General features: G+C 47.6%; 1 protein-coding gene across 1 annotated transcript in view; it reads left to right on the forward strand.

The window, feature by feature from the left end:
• The first annotated feature begins 19,832 nt into the window (after positions 1-19,832).
• Positions 19,833-24,439, forward strand: part of LOC126517574 (xaa-Arg dipeptidase-like) — a 59,603-nt gene continuing 54,996 nt past the window's right edge. The window contains exon 1 of the mRNA XM_055064840.2: positions 19,833-20,124. The gene's annotated coding sequence lies outside the window, so the exon portion shown is untranslated. The remainder of the gene's footprint in view (positions 20,125-24,439) is intronic.

Raw genomic sequence — 24,439 nt, forward strand, 5'->3', positions numbered from 1 at the left:
GCAGCAAGTTATCTTCATAAAAGTTGTTGAAACTGAGAAAAAAGAAGGCGGTATGGTTCGCGTAGTGCATATAATTTTTAGCTGTAATAATTAACATGAAATTAAAAGAGAAAGACCTCATGGGTCACTGGGACAAGTAATCTTTCGGAGGTGAACGTCCAGCTTGTCTATTGGCTGATCCCTGATTTTTCCATCCCTTTCAGACGTTCAACTGTAATGTTGGCGTGCTGACAGTATGATTATGATCAATACGAAGGTATTGCAGCAACATTAGCGTTCTAAAGCAAAGAAGACAACCTATAGGATAATACGACCAATGCCGCTGGAAACGCACTTACGCACTTCAACAGCTAGTGCTGTAATATCCACCTAATTTTAAGTTACGTGACTATGAAAGTGGACATGTGGATTGAAATGCTTCAATAAGATTCGATTTGCTTGCCTTAACACCCCCCTTCCCCCCAAACAAAGATAAATCCAGTGAGCTAAACCTGTTTGAGCAGTTATTACTTCAAAGTGGACATTTAAAGCTAATCTGCGTCAAATACATCAGAAAATTACGGATGAGTGTCGCGGCTCTTTTAGAAAGAAGGAAAAGCTGAGGACACAAGGCTGCGCCGCTAATACACATTAAAACCAAATGAATAATTAAGATGATATATGGCATTTGTTGGCACAAGGGAAAGCCTAATGGAAGCTACTTCTAGTTTAAAGATCTTGTGACCTCACACACTGTGGCAATATGTTTCGGCGAAGATTTCATTGGCGTTAACGAATAATGCTATTCTTCCTTAGCGACCAATTGAAAGCAGAGACCGCACGACCCAGTTGGACACATTTTCACTAAGAAACGCCTCGATAAACATGAACTACTGGGTCACGATCGTGCACATCCCTGTCACGATGACGAAGGAATGACAATGGAATGACCACCACGGCAAGAAGACGGCTGTATGACGACGCTAGAAGGACGATGAAAGCGTGAGGAGAAGGCATGACACCACGAGAATCACCACGAGAATCACTACAACAAAATTAATACCATGAAACAATCACGACGATATGACCACGACTACACACGATGACGACGCAATGACAGCAATATCATGTCGACGACGATGTGACCACCACGGCATGATGACTATGAGATGACGACACCTTTGTGACGACGATGGTATGACGACGACAGCGGCCTGAAGACATGTTGCCAATGGCGTGAGGATGTGTTCGGATAAGGACAGGCTAAGGGTGTCCAGACTGTCAGTTTTCAGCGAAAGTTCTGTGTGAGGTGGGGGGGGGGGACGGAAAATGCCTGTCTAAAAAAATCAACCTTCGTTTTTGGTTTTCGGTGTCTCACACTCATTCCAGCAGCGGATTTTGTTATACCACAAGAAGAAGAACTTTTTCTCACCCTCATGTCAACAGCCATCATCGACGAAGACGCATTGGTTATACTGACACGTTTACTTGTTTTTCTTTATCCGATTGTTCCCGTTTATGAAAGGTTATCGCTCAGCGCAGGACGCACCTGTATCCTGAAGTCATCATATGTATCGCAAGTTTCTTGAATGTTATCATTGGTTCTATCCGCTCTCGGTTGTGAACAGAGTTTACGTGAATCGATTGCATGTATACATGACACGAATTGTGTATTACTTTCTGGAACACACGTCACCAACAGTTACCCTGGAACATCGGATGAATCTTGTATAAAAGCTAACGCGATTGACCCGCTGGTCAGATGTTCGGCGATCGCCGACTGAGTTCGTCGCTATCGTTGTGCTTTGTGTCTAGCTTGTTTTTGTGGGCACATGTTCGTCCAGTGAAAAGTTGGTAACACTATTGGCAGTTTTGCTGCTGTGTTTCTTGAGAGTCACTATTACGTGACAATGGCTTCTCGGCGCTAGATTTTTCGAGAACTCGCCATCGGCTCTTGCTTGCTCCGGTTCTCGTGCCGCTATGCCCGCCTCAGCGCCTTTAACACGACTCCTCAGCCACTAGTACTACAGGAATGGTCTCCTGTCGACAACCTTGCCAACGTAGCGCCAATATGTGTCGTCACTGTTTCGCCTACTTCGTCCTTCACGCATTGTACGCCCGCAGGGGGCTACTCTGATGATATTGAGGCCACCTTGAGTGCAGATTTCGGCCAAGAATTATGCCCTCCTCACCGTTTCAGTGATGCTTAACGCTTGCTTTGACGTTCCATTGCGAGGCTTACCCTAACCTAACCAACCCTAACCACTCATCGAATTGTAACAGACGGCTCTCGCATCATTCGTCGTCGCCCGTGTCATGTACCATCTTCGGAAGGAAAGCTTATGGAGAAAAAGTGAGCGACATGCTCACATTCAACATTATAAGGCTTTCAGCAAGCCCTTGGTCTTCTTTTTTTTGCTTGTTAAAGAAAGAATCATTCTGTGCATTTTCATCAATTATAGTGTGCTAAACAAAATGTCCGTAAGCATGTTAATCCAATGCCTTTTATCAACGGCGCTTTGGACACCTTACGAGGTGCCGAGTATTCTTCGAGCCTCAACTTGCAGTCCAGATATTGTAAGCTTCCGATGCATGAGCCTGGTAAAGACTGCGTTTGCTACACCTGATGGCCTTTTAGAGTTTAACGTGATGTCTTTTGGACTACGAGATATGGCAACTACGTTTGAACGTATGATAGATGAATTACTCCGTGGCTCAAAAAGGAAGACCTACTTTTGTTTTTCGGACGACATTTTCATCTTCTCAACGAGGTTTTCCTAGCATCTACAACGTCTTGACGAAGTTCCCACGTGTCTAGCAAAGGCTGGTCTCCAACTGAATACTAAAAGTGTCGATTTGCAAGCCGAGACATTAAAGTAATGGGCCAGGTTGTTAGTAAACATGGCATTTAGCCTGATTCCAATAAGATCGCAGCAGTGTTGCAATTTACGCCACCAAGCATACTTGAAGACCTCCGCAACTTTCCGGACCTAGCGTCTTGTTTCCGCCGCTTTGTGGATGACTTCACCACTATCACCGCTCCTTTTAACTAACTTCGGACTTCGAGCGTGTCCTTTGTGTCGTCGGACAACTGTGAAGCCCCCTTGCTGACCCTCAGGCGACGTTTCGAATTAGGGCCAATGGTCCGTCATTTCGATGCAATCACCTTTACTATTCTACACACTGAAGTAAGTGGGCATGGAATTGGCGCCGTCCTGCTGCAGTGTAATCAGAAGTCTGAAAAGGAAGTCGTGTTTTATGTAAGTCGTAGTCATTCTCCTGCCGAGCGCAAATGCACCATAACGGAACAGGAAGGCCTCGCCATCGTGTGGTCGATAAAAAAATTTGGACCCTATCTCTAAGGCCGCAATCTTACAGTTGTGACCGACCACTGTGCTCTCTGTTGGTTGTCGTCCCTAAAAAAACATGTCTGGATGCCCAGCCGTTGGGTACTGCGCTTGCAGGAATGTGACTCCACTGTGATGCATAGGTCCGGCAAGCAACATCATGATGTCGATGCTCTGTCGCGCTCTGCGCTGTCGCCAAGCGCCCATGCTTGACCTTCGGCCTACACATCCCCATCTAGCCAAACGTCCAAGCTTACGCCCAGTAGCCCGGTACAGTCAGTTGCCTAAGTTGATTTTCTTCTTTCTACTGACCTCGTGCCTTGCTGAGTAACCGTGGCAAGACGTTCCTTTCGCATGCGCTTCGTGAAGCCCTCCAGGCCTCTGATACCGTTCACAAGACAACATCACGTACCATCTGAAAACAAATCGTCTTACACAGCGTTTTAGTTTAATTTTGTCCAACATCATGTCTACGTATGTTCGACCCGATCACACAAACTGCGTCGCCAGTCTACCTTTCGTGATTTTTGCCTGTAATACTGCCGTCCAACGCACAACTAATTAGCCTCTTCTTCTCACGTACGGTCGTGCACCGTCTTTCGCCTTGGACATTACATTCCTTTCACCACCTGCTGCTCCATCCGCGTCCCTCGCAGAAGTAGTCACGAAAGATTTCTTTCATTGTTGTAACGTTTCTGCCTAGTAATTAACCTCTGCATATAATTCTAGCGTGTGATTCAATATATTTAATGAAGAAACGTAGCATGACTGACTGTGCAACAAATGAATACTTAATTACTAAGTAACTATGATGGGTCACCATAAAAGGCCCAGAGTCATTCTGCTACCTCGACTTGCTTTCTATATGGAGTATCTAGTGCCTTGGGACAAAATTACGTAAATTGCACATGCTTACCTGCAGTCGATCGTAATTCATGACTGAAGGTATTTCACGAAAATACATGAAAAGCAAGGGCTTAGAAATTATCTGCGGCACTTGCATTTAAAGCAGGAAAGTTTCGCAACACACTGCGCTTAAAATTTTAATATTTTAGCAGAGTTTCCCGTACGTATCCCGTGCGTTGTTTTAGGAGTCTAGGAAACATCTAGATTAGCGGCAGTATGAAACATTGAAACGCTTCAATTAGTATTTTTCTACAAAAGCTGTAATGAAACTACATAGAATAAATATATATCGTTCGTCACTCAGAACGTTGCTTCGTACGTCGAATAAATACAAAAACCGTGCTCCGCAGATTTTACGGAGGATACCGGAGGAAAACTACTAAATGCCGTGTAAAACACGTAAAAATTGGCAATAAGCAACCGGTCAGTACTTTTTTAGAGTACATAAGCAACCTGTACCAATTTTCGGTAAACATCAGCAGAAAGTTGCCCCGGTTTTTCTTTTTTTTTTTCAAAATACGAAACATTTGCTCCTGCCGGGAAACAAGCAATAGAGTAGCTCTTATTTATAAACAACCTGAAAATGAAATCGCCAGTCCGTAGTGACACATGTTTCCGAAAAAATTCAAGTCAGTGTTCTATTGCTGCTGAAATGGCTCTGCGACGTCAACCAAGGACATTTTCACGAGCTTATTTACGATAAGTCGGGATGAGGCAGCGAATTTCGACATTTATACTTGTAAGAGGTTTGATTAGATTTGTTAATAGTGATAAGATACTGAGACTGCAACGCAGCAACGGACAGAGTTTAAATTGTTCCAGCATTTGATAATCCCATGATTTCAAGCCGTAACACCTGTCGTTTGGCTCGGCTGATCATAATACTTTATGCGGACCTCCCCCTCACCCATAGATTAGATGTAAGGGGGAAATTGTGTTTTAGAATACGGATATAGCAGTAAAAAAATACTGGCATAATGCAAATTGCGCAAGCTAACAGTTTGTTAGCTTGGACAGGAACTGCCCAGTGCCAGCCGCTATCCGCAACGCAACAATGTACGGCGAATCCCGCCCGTCGTCTCCTACAGGGCTTCCCGAGAAGTCAGAAAAAAGAATCGTCGTTGTAGAAGCAGGGATATTCATAGTAAAGAGTAACTTATGTGGTCACTTTACTAAGCAAGAAAAGTTAGCTTCATCTATGGGGAGGGGGAAGAGCAGGGCAGCGCATGTAATGAGGAGGGAAGATAACCGATGGTGATTAAGCGTTACGGACTGGATTCCATGAGAAGGGAAGCGTAGCAGGGGGTGGCACAAAGTTAAGTGGGCGGATGAGACTTAGAAGTTTGCAGAGACAACATGGCCACAATTAGCACATGACCGGGGTAGTTGGAGAACTACGGGAGAGGCCTTTGTCCTGCAGTGGGCGTAGCCAGGCTGATAATGACAATGATTGGGGCGAGGGCAAATGACATAATTTTCCCATCCCCAAAACGTCTTACAGTGGGGGAGCAGGGTAAGTGGCCCCCTTAACTCCCCGCAGATACGCCTATGGGCTTTATAAACAAAATAATGATTTCGCACAGCTACGGCCGCACTTGTGGTCTGCCTCCCACCAATGCCAGCGTATAATCGCTATCGCAGTCACCTGTCACCGTTTTCAGTATGCTTCCTGTGAAGGACTACATCCTGTTACGATCGTCCGGCGGGGGCTGGTGATCTTGGGAGAAGCGACCTCCAAACCTTACCAAGCCCTCTGCGACGACTCGCTTTGTAAAGACAACAATGTGCCGCCTCAACTGCCCACCGGTGCCGGCATGTCTAGCCAGGTTCGGTGGGGCGAGTATTGTTAGTTGATTCACTGTCAACTTCACGGTTTGCTTGGAGCAAGAGAACTCCTGGAAAAGGATGTTTTGCGGTACTTTCTCACGGCCCCAGAAGTCGTCACAGTCAATGGACAGACCCGGCGGCTACTGACTGCGGGATCAGCTCAGGGATCAACAGGCACCTGCTCGGGTCAAGACCTCTGTCTAGGAAAGCCCTCTCACCTCGTTGTGTTCAGTGAAACGTAAGTGCGGAAGTGAGCGTGTGAAACCTCCCTTCTCAAAAGCGGGTCAGCTGCGATGACTTCCGACGCTCCCATTGGCGAAGGTTGAATGGCAGTTTTCCCTCACCTAGGGATCTAGGGAGGACAGAGTGTTTTTAAGCAGCCGTTTACGGCTGCTTGGGGTTTTTCTTTGAGTCATGCTAGACAGATAAAATGTAACGTTCCCCACTTCGTGTAGATATTGTAACTAAATCCCATATTCCTCGTTCTCGATGAGAAGTCCCTCCCTTCAACAACTTCCTCAGCGTGCATGAGTCGGACGACGGCATGGGCCAGCTACCATTTATTTCACGCCCGACCCCAACTCTTACAACTGGCTGGAAGCGGTGAGACGAACATTGCGACGGGGTACTGTGTATGTGGTGAGTGCTTGGTTGTTACTTTGACTATCTAGGCTTCATTTTGTGGTTGTTCAGTTTACAACAGTAGGCAAGCTGGATTGTTGATTGTTAGCTAGCTTGTGCTACCTAGTTATGTTTAGCGACCAGGATCAAGGCAGTTAAGCAGCAATCATGGAGGTAAGGACACTGCTCAGGGACGAATTGTTGATTGTTGGTGAGGAACTGAACCTTGAGGTACACAAGGAAAGCTAAAATGGGAAATTACCGAAGCTAATTTTCGAACAGGCCAGTGACGAGTACATTGAAATTGGTTAACACTTCTTCGAAAAAGAGAGAAGTGGAAAAGACAGAGGGAAGAACGGGACAGAGAGGAACGCGAGTTAAGAAAAATGGAACTTGACCGTGAAAGAAAAAGTTTGCAGTAGTCTCAAGTCATTGAAAGGGCTCTGAGACGATCAAATGAGGCAGAATCATACCGCATGGACTGGCTAAAGCCATTTGAGGTCGAGAACGTCATAGGCTTGTTCCTAGAAAATTTTGAAATGATATGCGAGAAGACGAACTTCGGCCCGAGTATATGGCCACAGCGGTCGCTCTCTATGTTGTCGTGTGAGGCTGCAGAAGTGATCACCAGACTCACTGCACAAGATGCATATAATTATGTGAAAATTAGGGCTAGTGTTTTGAAGAAGTACCGCCTTTCAGCCGAAGGTTTTCGGCAAAAGTTCAGAAGCGCGGGCAAGAAGAATAGAGAGGAGTATTATGAATTTGCATACTGTAAAAGGCCAACCTAGTCGAGTTGTGGAAAAGCGCGGAAGCGTACGAGAGCAGAGACATGATTATTGAATGCATGTGTCTAGAGCAGTTCTACAAAAGCCTCCCCCAATCTGTGAAGCTGTGGGTGCAAGACAGAGGAAGTGTAAACGCTGTGGAAATGGCGGCTGAATTATCCGAAGACTGTGCGGCGCGTAGAAAGGTGAATGCCGAGGACGGAAATTGGGACGGTTGAAATGGACCGCGGAAACCATTTCCGTTCAAAAAGGGTTCGTAGACTAGACGACCGGAGCGTGTAGACGTGGAGGAAAAGCCCTCAGAAAAGAGCGAGGAGAAGTCAAACGGGGAAACCGTATGAAATGAGCAGAAAAGAAAGTTCGCATCTTCTAGACAGATCCGCTGCTGTAAGTGCCACAAACTCGGACATATCGCTGCAAACTGCAGGAAGCCTAGCGTAGTTTTCTCCTACGTGGATGAAAAAGACGAGAATGTGTAACCTTTAAGCCCATATCTTCACAACCTGCAAGTTAATGGCAAACCATGCCGGGTGCTACGAGACAGTGTCGCCACTATGGACATTGTCCATCCGTCCTGCGTGACGGTAGATGACTTCACTACAGAAGAAGCATGGATCAAACAGGTTGTAGAAGAACACAGCGCGTGTCTACCCATGGCCAAAATCAAAATCAGTGGACCATTCGGGGAGCTCGTGACCGAGGCGGCAGTTTCCAAATTCTTGTCGCTGCAGTACCCTCACATATTTGGAATCGGTCGGATCAGTTACTGCGAGACAAAGGGCTTAAATAGGGAGAGGGCGTAGTACAGGCGCTGACGCGAGACCAAGCTCGTAAAATCACGTCGCTTCGGCTGAAAATGCAAAAGCTGCTCCAGCTGAAGTAGCAAAAGAGGTAACTTCATTAACCGAATCCGAGCTAGGCTCGAGGGACGGAAAAATACGGTTCAGGAAACCCTAGCAGTTGACCAGCTCAATCACAGCGTATCACTACGGTGTCCAAGTTAACGCCTGCAGCAAGAGCCAGCTGACACAATCGCAAGCGAGACAGGGTCGTTACTATCACCGGCCTCAAAGAACTTTGATCGGCTCTTACGTGTGGACAGATGGTCACTGGCAGCCAAGCAAAAGAATGATGACCGCTTAGCTAAACTGCATCACACAGCCAACGAAGGCATTGCTAGGCGCAACGTGACGATACAGGAGAGAAGAGGATTGTTGTATGGGCACTACAGAAACAGAAAGAGCAGGATTCAAGATTAGTTAGTCGTACCTACTATGTACAGGGAGTATATTTTGAGTCTCTGTCATGGAAATGGGTGGTCTGGCCACCTGTGCATAAACAAACTGAATGAAAGATTTCTTACGGAATACTACTGGCCTGGCTGCTTCAAAGACGTAGAAAATTTTGTAAGATCATGCGATGCCTGCTAGCGCTCGGGTAAACCAGGAGAAACCTGGAAAGCTCCACTAAAGGTAGTGCCCTGAATTTCAGAATTTTTCAGACGACTTGCGATAGACACGGTAGGGACTCTACCAAATACAAAGTCGGGTTACATGTACTTGTTTACCATGCTGTGTCCGGCACCAATGTTTCCGGAGGCAATCCCTCTGAAAGAGCTCAGCTCCATCGATGTAGAAGACACGCTTTTGTCAGTATTCGTACGAGTTGGGTTTCCAGCCGAAATTCAGGCGGAGCAAGGGTCAGTATTCACCAGCTCTCTGACTTGCACATTCTTACAAAAGTGCGGGGTAAAGTTGATACACAGTTCCGTCTCTCACCCTCATTCATATAGTGTAGAGAGGTGGCATTCAGGGCTTAAGCGGGTTTTGCGGGTGCTCTGTTACGAGCACAAGGAGGAGTGGGAGAATGGTCTTCTGGCCACTTTGTTTGCTTTGCGAATGGTTCCTCATGAGGCTATAGGGTTCTCTCCAGCAGAACTACTGCATGGGAGGACACTCCGTTCTCCCCTAAGAATGTTAAGAGAGATGTGGAAGGAAATAGGAGAGAGTCCAACAGTGGTAGAATACGTGCTAAATCTGCTGGAACGGTTAAGTGCAACCCAACAACTAGTCAAAAAGAACATGGGAGTAGCTCAAAAGAACGACAAGCTCTATTACGACAAGAATGCGAGGCTTCGTACATTTAACACCAGAGACAAGGTAATGATCCTCAAACCTTCAAGAAAGAACAAACTTGACGTGCACTGGGACGGATCCGTTAAAGGGTTCTACAAGCTTTCCCATACTAACTATGCTCTGAAAGTGCCGGTCGCAGGAAGGAGGTGAGGATATACCACTGCAATTTAATGAAGCCGTACGTGCAGTGGAGCGGAGTCGTCAACATTACCCTCAAGGAGCAGGATGACACTACTGTCCAGTTTAATGAGTATAAGGTGACCTCCAACTCTGAAATCAGCCTGGAAGAAGTGGTAAAACATTCGGTAAGCTCGCACGCTCTTAAACTCGAGCAGCTAGATGAGGTAAGATACCTGTTAGGGAAATACACATCAAATAGACCTGACATCAACCGAACCCGTCAGATCAAAGCCTTAGAGGGTGTCTCCACACCAGAGAGTAATTATGGAGGCAGAGATACAGCGCATGCTAGAGTTGGGAGTTATTGAGGCCGCAGAGTCACTACACGTCACCGCTAATACTTGTAGAAACACTAATAAGGACCCTCGTCCGTGTGTTGCTTACAGGAAGTTAAATGCCATCACTAAGGATTAGCTCTACCCAATACCCAACATTGAGGAACGAATGGAAAATGTTAGAGCTGCTAAATACATTTCAACAATAGATCTTGTGCGGGGATACTGGCAAGTTCCCCTTCAAGAAAGTGCCATCCACTATGAAGCATTTATCTCCCCTGTAGGCATTTTTTTTTTTCATCCTCTCGCCCGCAGCTTCGGGCTCAAAAAGGTGTCGTTCAGCTTCTCTAAGTTAATGGATATTATCCTAAAGGACTTGCAGGAGGTCACCTTGGCATATCTTTATGATGTAGCATTTTTTTCGGACAGCTGGAAACAGCATGTATCGCACCTCAAACAGGTATTCTCACGGTTGAGGGACGCTGGCCTAACGATGAAGGCGAAAAAGCGTAGAAATGGCTGTTCGCAGGTTACTTATCTGGACCATGTTGTCGGCCAGGGCACGATATGGCCAGCCGAGCTAAAACTAGCTACGACTAGAGATTTTTCACAGACGCACACGAAAACAGAAATTCGTTCATTTTTGGGATTTGTGGGGTACTATCAACGGTACATTCCGATTTACTCGCAAATAGCAAGTCCTTTAACAGACGCCCTCCAAAAGAGAATACCTAGTGGCGTGCACTGGGATAAGAACAAAGAGAACGCTTTACAAGGTTTCAAAACGCTATTGGTTTCTCATCCTGTGTTTCGCGCTCCAGAATACACAAAGTAATTCATAGTTCAGTGCAACGCAAGCGACAGGAGTTTGGCCGTGGTACTTAGGTCCGCGACGATAATGAGGAACATCCTATCCTCTATGTCAGCCCTAAACTAACTGTAAGAGAAGAAGCCTGCAGCGCTTCAGAGAAGGAATGTGCTTGTTTAGTTTGGACAGCCCAGAAGTTGTCGTGATACGTGTACGCAATGAGCTTCATCTTCGAGACCGACTACTGTCCTCTGACGTGGCTCAATCAAGTCTGACAAAAAATGCCGCTTGCTCCGATGGAGCCTCACTCTCCAAGAGTACAACTTCTCCTTTAGATATAAGAAGGGAAACTCGCATAGCAATGTGGATGGTTTGAGCAGGCTAATTTGAATTCTAAATTTAGGAATAGCGCCGAAAATTTCGGCTTGGTATTGTTTTTTGTTAAGCCAAGAAGGTCCCCTCTCATTTAGCTTTGCTCCATCCGTGATTGTTGAATTTGTCAGCACGAAATTCCTTCGAAAATTCGCGTAGCGAAATGGAGCATTTGTTGGTTCTGCACTTTTACTTTCTGGGAAGCCTAGCGGGTCTCAACTGAGATCCAAGATACGTCATCTCGGCGCAGAGTCATGTTGTGGGGTTCGCTTTGCAGTTGCCATCCTTGTTGGATGTTTTGAGGCGGTGTCAACATTTCACAGATGGTCGCTGGAAGCCAAGGCATCCCCCCTCCTTGCCACCAGCCATTCTCTTCCTGCCCAGTGGTTAAAAGCACTGGCCAGTCGAGATTTTCTGGGCCATGGAGGAGCTGTTACGATCAGCGTGCGGGGGCTGGTGATCTTCGGAGAAGCGACCTCTGAACCCTTCCCAGCCCGCTGCGATGACACGCTTTGTAAAGACAACAATGAGCCGCCTCAACAGCCGAACGGCGCTGGCATCTCTAGCCATGTTCGGCGGGCTCAGTATTGTTAGTTGATTCGCTGTCGCCTTCCCGGTGTGCTTGGAGCAAGAGAACTCCTGGAAAAGGATCTTTTGCGGTGCTTTCTCACGGGCCCCTGAAGTTGTCACAGTCAATGGAGAGACGCGGCGGCTACTGACTGCGGGATCAGCTCTGGGATCAAGAGGCGCCTGCTCGGGTCAAGACATCTGTCCACGAGAACCATCTCAACTCGGTGTGTTCAGTGAAACCAAAGTACGGAAGTGATTGTGCGAACCCTCCTCCTCAAAGGCGGCCCGACTACGATGACTTTGAACGCTCCCATTGGTCGATGGTTGAACGGTGGTTTTCCCTGGCCTAGGGATCTAGGAAGAACAGAGTGTTTTTAAGCAGCTGGTTACGTCAGCTTTGGTGCATTCTCTTTCAGTCATGCTAGACTGATGAAATGTAACTGTCACGATCCACCCCGGGTCGTGAACAAGGGAGGGCTTCTGGCACCCTCCGATAGCCGGAGGCTCCGCAGCGTGGTGGTGCTGAATGATTACTGACCCGGCGAGCTGCCGTGCTCGTCGGTGTTTATTGTGGTGCGGGTGACCAGTGTTGCCTGCCGAGCTATAGCAGGCCGCCGAGCTTGGCGGGCGAACCAAGATTATGTCCGAGGGGGCGTCACATACTTGCTACAACCCCTTACCCCCAGTTTGTTTGTTAAATAAAAAACAAATGTCCAAGTTCAAGTCAAACTCATCAAACAAACGTCCAAGTTCACACTATGAGGCTCTGCGTCTACCCTAGCTGGGTCGACGGTGCCTGCTACCCAGGCGAGTAACGGTCTGGTGGCCTCTGCCGTCGAGTACTCCGCATGGGCACCAGTGATGACGGGTCGGGTGTGGCAACGCCGGGTGCTGCCTGAGCCAGCCTTGCTCCATCCGGGGGGTCCGTAGTGGTCGGCCTTGCGAGTGGTGCCGGGCTTGACACCGGTCCCACGGGTGCCGCACCACTGGCTACGGTTGCCGCCTCCGAGGTAGGTGGTACTCCACTGGAAGCGACTGGTGCTGCCGCTAGTCCTCCTGCAGGCTGGAACTCAGTGGCAGTCGAGGGTGCTGGCCAGGTCCCGAGGCGAGGTCTGACATGGTGGGCGTGTCTATGCCACATGGCCCCGTCTGGCATGCGGACGAGCAGCGATGAGGCGCTGGCAGGAGACACCACCTGTCCGGCAGACCAGGGTGGGCCAGGACGGAAGTTCCTGGCGAAAACTGGAGCTCCCGACTCTGGCAAAGGCCCGGGACGGCATCCTTGGTCAGCAGCCAGCTTCTGCTTCATCTGCTTCAAAAGCACTGTGGATCGGAGGTCCGGATGCAAGACGTGCAAGGGTGTCTTGACCATCCGACCCAGCAGGAGCTCACAGGGGGCACGGCCAGTGACATCGTGAGGTGTGGTCCGGTACTGGAATAGTATCCGGGCAATCTGTGTCCGGAAATCCCCAGTCTGGCTCTTCTTGAGCTTGTCTTTGATGGTTCGCACCACCCGCTCGGCTGCACCATTTGAAGCAGGGTGGTACGGTGGAACCATCATCCGGCGGATTCCGTTTCTCGTCAGCCAGGCCAGGTACTCTGCGCTGGCGAAAGCAGGACCATTGTCGGACACGATGACATCTGGCAACCCCTGGGCGGCGAAGACCTGTCGTAGCGCTGCAATGGTCGCGCCTGCTGATGGGGTGGTGACGGGTATAACCTCCACCCACTTTGAAAAGGCGTCCACCACCACCAGGAAGTAATGGCCCTTGAAGGGTCCCCCAAGATCCACATGTAGGCTGGACCAGGGTCTCTATGGGAACGGCCAGGGAGTGATTTCCACACGAAGCGAGGCTCGCTGATTCTCCTGGCAGATTTGGCAGCTCTGCACCAAATGCGCGATGTCTTGGTCCAGGCCAGGCCACCAAACATGGGACCGGGCCACCATCTTAGTCTTTTCTATCCCTGGATGACCCGCGTGCAGCAACTGCAGAACCCTGGACCGGAGACTTTGTGGGATCACCACCCTCGAACCCCACAGTAGGCCGCCCTGCTGCAAGCTCAGCTCAGCGGCCTTGTGGCTATAGGCCTGCTGCACCAATTCCTCTTCACGGGACACCGCCTTGACCACCTGAGACAGGACTGGGTCCCGGCTGGTCGCTTGAGTTACCGCAGATCTGGAGAGCACCTCCGGGTACGCGTGTTCCAGCATGAACACTTCAGCAGGTTCTGGAACAGCATCAGGCAACTCTGGCAGGGGCAGGCGGCTCAGGGCATCAGCAGGTCCCAGGTCCTTTCGCGGACGGTAAACCAGCTGGTAGCTGTAAGCTGCCAGCCTCAAGGCCCAGCGTACCACTCGAGGCGATGCCTGCACAGGAACTGCCTTGTCAGGCCCCAGCAGCCCCAACAGCGGCTTGTGGTCCGTGACCGCCTCGAACTTCCGGCCCCACAGGTACTGGTGGAAGCGTTCGACACCGAACATGAGGGCCAAACCTTCCTTGTCCAGCTGGCTGTAACGTTGTTCTGCAGCATGAAGCCGTCGGGAAGCAAACGACACAGGGTGTTCCTGGCCATCTTTGTCCCGGTGTGCCAGGACGGCTCCCACACCGTACGGCGACGCATCTACGGTAAGGACAACAGGCTTAGCAGGATCGAAATGCACCAACACTGGAGCCTTGGTGATTAGCTCCTTGCTGCACTGGAAGGCCTGGTCCTGCTCCTTCCTCCAGACCCATTGTTGACCATCTCGAAGCAGAAGATGGAGCGGCTGTAGATGCTGCGACAGGTTCGGCAGAAAACTCCTGTAGAAGTTGATGAGGCCCAGGTAGCTCTGAAGCTCCTTCTTGTCTTGGGGCTAGGTGCCTTGTGCACCGCATCAACTTTGCGGGGAGCCGGGGCTAGGCCTGCCTGGGAAATGATATGTCCCAAGTACTCAACGCTGTGGGCTAGGAAAACACACTTTTCCAGCTTGAGCTTGAGGCCGGCGTCCTGTATTCGTGCCAAGACGTTGTGCAGGTTTTGCAGGTGGTCCCCGTCGTCGCTGCCAGTAACCACGATGTCGTCCAAGTACACCGCCACGTGCCTCATGCCCCTGAAGAGGTTGTCCATCTCCCTCTGGAATATGGCTGGGGCTGAGGCCACGCCAAACGGTAAGCGCGTGTACTGAAAGAGTCCCAAAGTTGTAGATATAGTGACATACTTCCGGGAGGCATCCTGGCGCACCAGCTGCTGGTAAGCATCTCTGAGGTCGAGCTTGGTAAACTTCTGTCCACCGGACAATGCTGACCGGAGATCTTCAATCCGGGGCAGCGGGTACTTCTCGACGGTAGCGACGGGGTTGATGGTAACTTTGAAATCCTCGCAGATTCTGACACTGCCATCTCGCTTGAGGACTGGCACGATGGGAGTGGCCCATTCAGATGTCTTTACGGGCACCAGGATGCCCTCTCGCTGCAACCGTTGCAGCTCCTGGGTAACCCCGTCCTTCCGGGCGTACGGCAGTGGGCGACGCTTGAAGAAACGTGGCCGGGCTCCCTCAGGTACATAGATGCCAGCCGTCGTGCCGGCAAATGTGCCCACCCCTGGCTGGAACAGGGACTTGAACTGGGTCAGGAGCCTGGGGACGTCTTGCACCACATGCAGGCTGGCTTGCTGGTACTGTGGCAGACGAACGCCCAATGCATGAATCTAGTTTCGGCCCAGCAGCGTCGGCGACGACCCCTTCGTTAAGTAAAGGGGAAGGGTTGCCTCCCTGTCGCCAAAGCGAACGCTGACCTGTGTTTACCCTGGACCTGGGAGAGTTGCCCGGAGTAGCTGTGCAGCATCACGCCCGAAGCCTCGACGGACACGCCGGGGAAAGTCCGCTTGAAGAGCTTCCCGGCCATTACAGACACGCTGACCCCGTGTCCAGTTCCATGGAAATGGGGTGCCCGCAGATTTCGACGGTCAGCATGTATGGCGGCACAGACGATTGTACAAAGCCTGTGTGCCACATGTCGAAAATCGGCGTGTCCTCGGCCACGACGTGGAGCCTGGCCGCGGAAGAATTTGAGCTTGCTGCCGCATGCCTCCGCCGCGTACCCTTGCGACGGCTACCCTGGCCACGGGCTTGTGTTGTACTTGGGCTTGAATCAGGCTGCTGCTTGCTGTTCGTCCTCCCACTTCGGCTGCTGCTTGCTGGTCGTCCTCCCACTCCTCCCCTCCCACACGTGCCAGGTGTCCAGTTTTCCCGCACGTAAAGCATTGTGCTTGAGAGAACTGGCACTGTGAAGGGGAGTGGGCACCACCACAGCGACCGCAGGTACTGCCCTTTGTCGCGAACTTGTTGACCACTGCTTCCGCCGACGGTGAGCCAGACGCACGGGAAATCTCGCTGGCGTCCTTGGCGACAGCTTCCATTGCCAGCGCTGCCTTCACGGCGTCGTCTAGCGACGGGTCGGGAAGCTCCAGGAGTCGCGTCTGCATGGCGGGGTAGTTGATTCCACAGACGAAACGGTCCCGGAGCAGCGAGTCCAGTTGGTCCCCGAAGGCGCAGGCACTCGCTAACCCTCGTAGCGCAGCAACGAATTGCCCGATGGTCTCTCCTTCCCGGCGGCTCCGGTTGTTGAAGCGGAAACGCTCCATTAGTGTGGACGGTGCTGGGTTAAAATGCGAGCGCAGTATGGCAAGCAGCTCACCCAGCGTCTTAACGTGCGGCGTGGCTAGCTTGAGAAGGTCGAGCAAGAGGCTGAAGACGCGGGTCCCGCAGCTGGCCAGGAAAATGTCCCGCTGTTTGGCCTCGCATGTTTCGCCGCTCGCGACGGCGTGGGACTCTCCGCAGGTACTCGTCGCCAGTGTCACGAGGATCTCATCCTCGTCGCCAGTGTCACGATCCACCCCGGGTCGTGAACTAGGGAGGGCTTCTGGCACCTTCTGGCACCTCCGCAGCGTGGTGGTGCTGAATGATTACTGACCCAGCGAGCTGCCGTGCTCGTCGGTGTTTATTGTGGTGCGGGTGACCAGTGTTGCCTGCCGAGCTATAGCAGGCCGCCGAGCTTGGCGGGCGAACCAAGATTATGTCCGAGGGGGCGTCGCATACTTGCTACGGTAACGTTCTCCACCCGCCTTGTAGATATTGTAAATAAATCCCATATTCCTTGTTCTCGTGAGAACAAGTCCCTCCCTTCAACAACGTCCTCAGCGTGGATGAGTTGGACGAGGGCATGGGCCAGCTACCATTTATTTCATGTCCGACTCCAACTCTTACAATCCTAACCGCAGAGAAAAAAAAATCTGATAAGAAATGTGCCGCGGCGTTCTCCGCGTTACCACTTTGTGATTAGACACTATAACCGGTAAGCCTTCCACTGCACTAAAAAATGAATACCATGAAAATTGGTTCTCAGCCTCTGTAAATTACTCCAACTTTCCTTAAAGGAGAAAAACAAAAGACATGGTACAACGTTCTAAAGCCTGAAGAAATACAGTTAACAGCCTATGCCTTATGAAAAAAAGAAAATACCTAATTGACCTGTTCAACACTCATACCATGAATAAAAATAATTAGCTTGGAGTAATATAAATTAGCTCATTAGCAGTAGCGGCGATTCCTGCGGGCCTACTGAGCTTGCGTTAAGCGGGGACACTATCTCCGTAGCGGATATGGCAAACTTGGTCAATGACCATTTCATATCCTTACCAAGCAGAGAACACAGTCCGGTTGTGCTAAATGCTTAATTCAAGGGGCCTCTGAAAGGGCATTTACAGTGCCTACAACTGCTAATGAATTGGTTATTACTTTTTCGCCGGTAAAAAAACAGCGCCTGCTGCAACGACACAGAAATATGGGGCTTTACGTGCCAAAACCACTTTCCGAATATGAGGCACGCCGTAGTGGAGGACTCCGGAAATTTCGACCACCTGGGGTTCTTTAACATGCACCTAAATCGAAGCGCACGGGTGTTTTCGCATCTCGCCCCCATCGAAATGCGGCCGCCGTGGCCGGGATTCGATCCCGTGACCTCGTGCTCATCAGTCCAACACCATACGCACTGAGCAACCACAGTGGGTCAGTTGCAATGCAGGCTACCCTCAGATTAGCCCCATTAAACACGTGTTGGTTATTATTGCTGATATATCTGCATATATCTTTAACATTATTTTTCCGGCAGGAATATTCCCAACTAAAGCTGCAAGTAGTTAAAGTACTAGTGTTGCATGAGGGGGAAGTCAAATATTCTTAACTATTACATGCAGATCTCTATAGTATCCATAATATCATTTCAGAGAATTTTGAGGAACTTATTCACAAGATCATGGCTTCTGTCCTTGATAAGGACCATATAATTTTTTCTTCGCAGCTCGGGTTCCTCATGTGTTGTTTAGCAGAGCATGCTCATTATAGCAGCAGATATTTACGCTGAAGTAGCAGGGAAACCTGAATTTCTGCAGTTGCTTTATGTTCAATTGTTCACTTATTATTTACTTTATTACTTACAGCGCCTTAACAGGCGTTACAGTGGGGGAGGATATACACAAAAACGATAAAGAAATACATATAGTGTCAGTCACACAACTAATAAAAATAATCACAATCAGTCACAAAATACAGATGTCACTGGCACAAACTTAAACGCGGTTATGCTAACATAGAAAAGAAAACATCCTTAGACATAACAGAGGCAATGTTTGACGGCAATTGGTTCCATTCGCGGATTGTTCTCGGAACGAAAGACAATCGAAATAAATCAGTCTTGCATGTGATTTCCCGTACCTTGAACATGTGATCAACTCTGTCTGAGACATAGTGAGGTGCAAGCAAATAGTTTGTATTTTTCATCCCGACATGACCATGCTAAATAGCATGAAAGAATTTCAATCGCAACTTGCGTCGACGATTATCTAATTGCTCCCAATTCAGTGTTTCTTTTATAGTTTCAGCCCCAATAGTCCTGCGGTAATTGCCTGACACAAACCGGGCAGCCAAATTTTGAATCATTTCCAATTGATCATTGTCTCGCTTTGCTGGAGGGTCCCAGACTGTGCAGGCATATTCAAGAAGGGGTCTAACATTGGTTTTGTACAATAATTCTTTAGTTGGTGCTGGAAAAGTTCTGGCATTCCGACGCAAAAGGCTCAACATTTCCCAGCTTTGGCTGCAACGTAATCAACGTGTCTCTGCCACCTTAGCGAAGATGTAAAATAAACACCTAGGTATTTGTAATCTGATACTTCTTTTAAATGTATACTGTTCAAATTATAACTGCTCATGTGTGGATACTTCTTTCTGGTAAATGTCATGTACAGAGTTTTTTTTTTTTTCATTTAACTTCATATGCCACTTTACACGCCACTCGTTGATTTTGTCTAGATCTTGTTGGAGAACAGCCACATCATCAACGCATTTTACTTCCCTGTATAGCGCACAAGCATCGGCGAATAAACGCATCTGAGACTGGATAAGCGATTTCTTTTGTTGTTTGCGTTAAGTATATTATTTCTGTGCTTTATTCGGCTATCCCTGCTATTGGTACTGGGTCGTGGTGGTGGTCATGCTCTTGCAGTGGCTTTTCCGCCATGGCTCTGAGCATCCCGGATGTTGAAAAAAATTCCGATTTGTTTTGATTGGAGAAAAGAAAAAAACTGAGCCAGCGTCTGAGTGACAGAACTTTACTGACAATAACTAAGGAGATCGGAAACACGAGTATCGAATCGCCATGCTTTCAAAGACAAATTGTTTGCGTGCCTAAGCGATTCACCATGTGGAAAATTGCGCTTGTAATACCACATCCGCCTAGTAATGCCGCAGCAGTGTTTCAGAAAAACGTTTTTCTGTGTGCTTTTGTGATGCCTTTTTCTTCAGATGGCAAACGAAACGACGTTTTCCGCTGATCCAACTGCGTGGAAGCCTCTGCTGTTTACCCGTTGCGTAGCGTATAAACATCCAGCAGGGTGCTTCTGTCGCTTTGACTGCGTGGACAACCGCTATCTCTTGGCAGGGGCGAGCGGCCTAGATGCTTTATCACCGTTCAGTAGAAAGGTGCCTTTGTGCTGCGCGTGCGTCAATGTAAACGCTCCACTTTTTGCTCCAGTGTCGTCTGCGAACGTTCGCTTCCGGGCCACCTGGGCATTGAGCTTGTTATACACTCCAAACAAGAGACGCAGTAGCTGCGCGTTTACAGCGCGGTTTTCACGTCCCACACACACACACTCTCTCACTGCTGCAAGCTTGGCCCTCCAGGTTTGTATTTCCCGTGAAGCTTCATTCTGGACATCAGCAAGCGCTCATCTTCACTACGCAACCCATTTCATCCCGGCTGGAGGAATACGCCAATAAAGGCAAGTTCTCGCTCATTTTATCACTGCAGACATCGCGGTATGCAAAAGATTTTGGTACTGCTCTGAGAAAGTTGAGGTCGCTCTAACCGACGAATTATCGTAGTGTTTACACGGATTTTTCCATGACTTTCTCAAGGTCACTTATATAATAATTTATTGTGGGCTTTGTTTTATTTTCTTACAATCGAATGATAATCTCCACAAGTTTCCGCACGTCTTTTGCTATGTTTTCCATATTTGTGCTTTAAGATATATATTAATAAACAGAGGATGGGTTTTCTCGGGGCATCGCAACTTTGTAAAATTTCTTATAGGATGTGTTCGTGTAAGCTACGCATATGAACATTAAAAAAAGAAGAAAAGGTACGCAGAGTATTTTGCTATGGGCACCATTTTACGAGTAGCAGACGCTATAGATTAATTGCAATGCCATTGCGCCACTGAAACAGTACGAGCCATTGCATACGAATAAGCACTGCGAAGACGGGACACTCAAATTATCGATAGGACGAAGCGCCGCTCATAATTAGTCAAACCACACGTTACATATTCGAATGTTTCAAGGAGTATAAAAAAAACGGAGCCGAACGGTTCGTGAAGGTGAATATAATAAAAAATATCAGGGAAACCTAATGTTGACATTTATCGCCATAGAACCTGAACGTAAACATTGAAAAAAAGATTTTGAGCTCGTTTTAAGCATCCTCAATATAAATAAAACTGACTAAAAGCAACGTTAACAAGTGACATAGCAATATGCTGCAGCTGTCCATTCCAAAAATGAATTAGAGCAGAGTAGGTGCACTTCTTGCACCCAAGTCTGTGATCGTCACACTCTGATTCTCCGAAATCCGATTCTCCGATTCTCCGGTTCGTCACATATATACAGGGTGTTTCAGCGAACACTTTCACAAATTCTTAAACGTTGCCTGTGGCAGATAGCACAATTCTTGTTCGTAAGGTGATCGACTCGAAGCGACGGGGACAACTTGCATGAAAAACTGAAGTGCATAATCGACTAATTAGCAAACATTTGCTAATGTTAATTTTAACAAATTCCGTTATGGCCCATAATACAATTTACAAATTCTAGCTGTGTTGCATGCAAGGCGAATCCACTTGGAACGAATTTTCAGGATGACACTAGTTTCGAGATACTGTTGCCCAAACTTTGCGGAGAAATGCATTGGCGTGCCAGTTACTTTCACACCGTAACGTCTTTTTATGCATTCAAGGAAAAAAGTAACTGGAGCGCCAATGCATTTCTCCGCAAAGTTCGGGAAATAATATCTCGAAACTAGTGTCATCCTGAAAATTCGTTCAAAGTGGATCCGCCTTGCAAGCAACACGGCAAGAATTTGTAAATTGTATTCTGGGCCATAAGGTCAGCACAATTCGTTGGTGGGCTAGTTGGTGTGAATCCATAATTACTTTGTTTAGCGGGAACCAACGGACACAAGAGAGAAGACAGCAGAAGGCGCCTTGTCCTGTCGTCTCTCTTCTGTTCGTTGTTTAAAGTAATTATGTGCCATCAAGTAATTAGTAAAAACATTAGCGAGATTTTGTTAATTAATCGATTATGCGTTTTAATTTTCTGTGCGAGTAGTGTCCGCTGCTTCGAGTAAACCACCTCATGAGCAAAAATTGTACTATTTACTACGGGCGCCTTTCAAAAATTTTGAAAGTGTTCGCTTAAACTCCCTACATATATTATTATTAATAGCATACTGCAGACCATACATCGGTCCTTGCAGGAAGGGCACCCAAGCATGCAAGGTAAATTAGAAATGTTGCAACCAAAAAACTCAAATATAGAAATATAAATACTAAAGGATAAATACAAAGAAGTATGCGTAACAGAGACCACACGAGTAACGTATTTCACTAGGAACGTTTGAATACATCGCGGGTCGTGATCCATTAATCTTATCATAAGACGCCAACTAACTTCTTATGATATATTAACAAAGGCTTATATATATATATATATATATATATATATATATATATATATATATATATAAATATATATATATATATATATATATATATATATATATACACATTGTATGCAGGGATAGTGTAAGAGGTGGGGCTGAAAATTATTATGCAGAAGACAAAGATAATGGTAAATAACCAGGCAAGGGAACAAGAGTTCAAGATCGCAAGTCAGCCTTCTCCTAGAGTCTGTGAAGGAGTACGCTTACATAGGTCAACTAATCAAAGGAAACCCTGACTATGCGAAGGAAATTCACAGAAGAATAAAAATAAGTTGGATCGCATACGGCAGACATCGTGAGCTCCTGACTGGGAGCTTACCGTTATCATTCAGAAGGAAAGTCTACAATTAGTGCATTTTACCGGTGCTGCCTTATAGGGCAGAGACTTGGAGACTGACAAAGAAGCTTAAGAACAAGTTGAGGACCGCGCAAAGAGCGATGGAACGAAGAATGCTAGGCATAATTTTAAGAGAAAGAAAGATAACGGTTTGAATCAGAGAGCAAACAGGTATAGACGATATTCTAATAGACATTACGAGACAAAAATGCTGATGGGCAGGTCATGTAATGCGCAGATTAGATAACCATTGGACCATTAGGGTGACAGAGTGGGTATCGAGAGAAGCGAAGCGCAGTAGAGGACGCAGAAGACTATGTGGTGCGACAAAATCAGGAAATTTGCGGGGTCTAGTTTTAGTGGGTTGGCGCAGGACAGGGGTAATTCGTCCTGCAGTGGACATAAATAGGCTGGTGATGACGATTATGTATATATGTATATATCCTATTTTATTGGACCCTTTAGGACAGTTTAAAGGGTATTACATAAGGGGGGGGGGGGAGTCATCATAGACTTACACAAGTCAAAGTTGTTACAACAAGAATCAATTGAAATAACGCAGGTTAAGTAGTGCAGCGAAATAGGAGTACAGGTGACTTCAAATGCAACAACACTTGCATTGGACAGATAAATTATACAATTCTAATTTCCAAAATTTGAAAGCAAACGCTCTTTAAATTCTTCAGGATCATGCTCCATGGCGATTGCATCTGGGAGTTCCTTCGATTCCTGGATTGGTGTGGGTAAAAATGATTTATTGAAGGCAGAAGTTGATCTGTACAGGCGCTGTAGACTGAGTGAATTGAACAGGAGTCGTGAAGAACGTGCTGGTGATAGAAGTGATTCGCGCAGATGTTGAAAATGGTAACTTAACTTATGGGGTTTTACGTGCCAAAACCACTTTCTGATTATGAGGCACGCCGTAGTGGAGGACTCCGGAAATTTCGACCACCTGGGGTTCTTTAACGTGCACCTAAATCTAAGTACACGGGTGTTTTCGCATTTCGCCCCCATCGAAATGCGGCCGCCGTGGCCGGGATTCGATCCCGCGACCTCGTGCTCAGCAGCCCAACACCATAGCCACTGAGCAACCACGGCGGGTTTGAAAATGGTAGTCCAACTTGTGCAATAAGCAAACAAGTGATATCTTGCGCCGATAGACTAATGTGGGTAGATTGAGCGACGACTTAATACTGCTGACGCTAGTTTTGTAGTAATATATTGAAGATATGGATCGAGCAACACGGTTCTGAACAGATTCTATCGCATTGATTAGATATGTTAGATGTGGACACCAAATCGCAGTAGCGCATTCAAGTTTTCTTCGAACAAAAGTTTCATACGCCAATTTACGGACGGAAGGGGGTGACAACGACAATATTCTTCTGATGAAGCCTAGCGTTTTAGAGCTGTCGGCGATCAGTTTCGTGAAGTGTTCTGACTAGTTTAGATTGCTAGTGTATAAGATACCAAGATAGCGATACGTTTGTACTTACGACATGTTGACTGTGTGTAATGAGTGCGCATGGGTGATGTTAGCGTGCTTGCGGGAAATTTGAATAAATGTGTATTTAGATATGTTAAGCTGCATCAACCATTCGGTACACCAGTTATCTATTAATTGCAGGTCGTTCTGAAGAAGCACCTGGTCGGACACAGTAGAAATTCGACGATAATGGACACAGTCGTCCGCGAAGAGGCGTATAGATTAAATACCACAAGCGAAGTCATTAATATAAATCAGGAAGAGAACGGCACCAAGGACAGATCGTTGTGGAACTGCAGAAAGTACCTTAGTTGCTGAATGACATCCTCCTATAAAGGTGTACCGAATGCGGTCGGTGAAGAAGCATTTAATCCATGCTGAAATTTGCGGGTCTAGGCTGAGAGAAGAGAGTTTGCAGATTAGTCGTAGATGGCGAACATGATCGAATGCCTTTGAGAAATTTAAGAAGATCACATGAGTTTGAAACCACGA

The sequence above is a fragment of the Dermacentor andersoni genome, chromosome 11 (genome assembly GCF_023375885.2).
Source record: "Dermacentor andersoni chromosome 11, qqDerAnde1_hic_scaffold, whole genome shotgun sequence".
Taxonomy (NCBI): Eukaryota; Metazoa; Arthropoda; class Arachnida; order Ixodida; family Ixodidae; genus Dermacentor; species Dermacentor andersoni.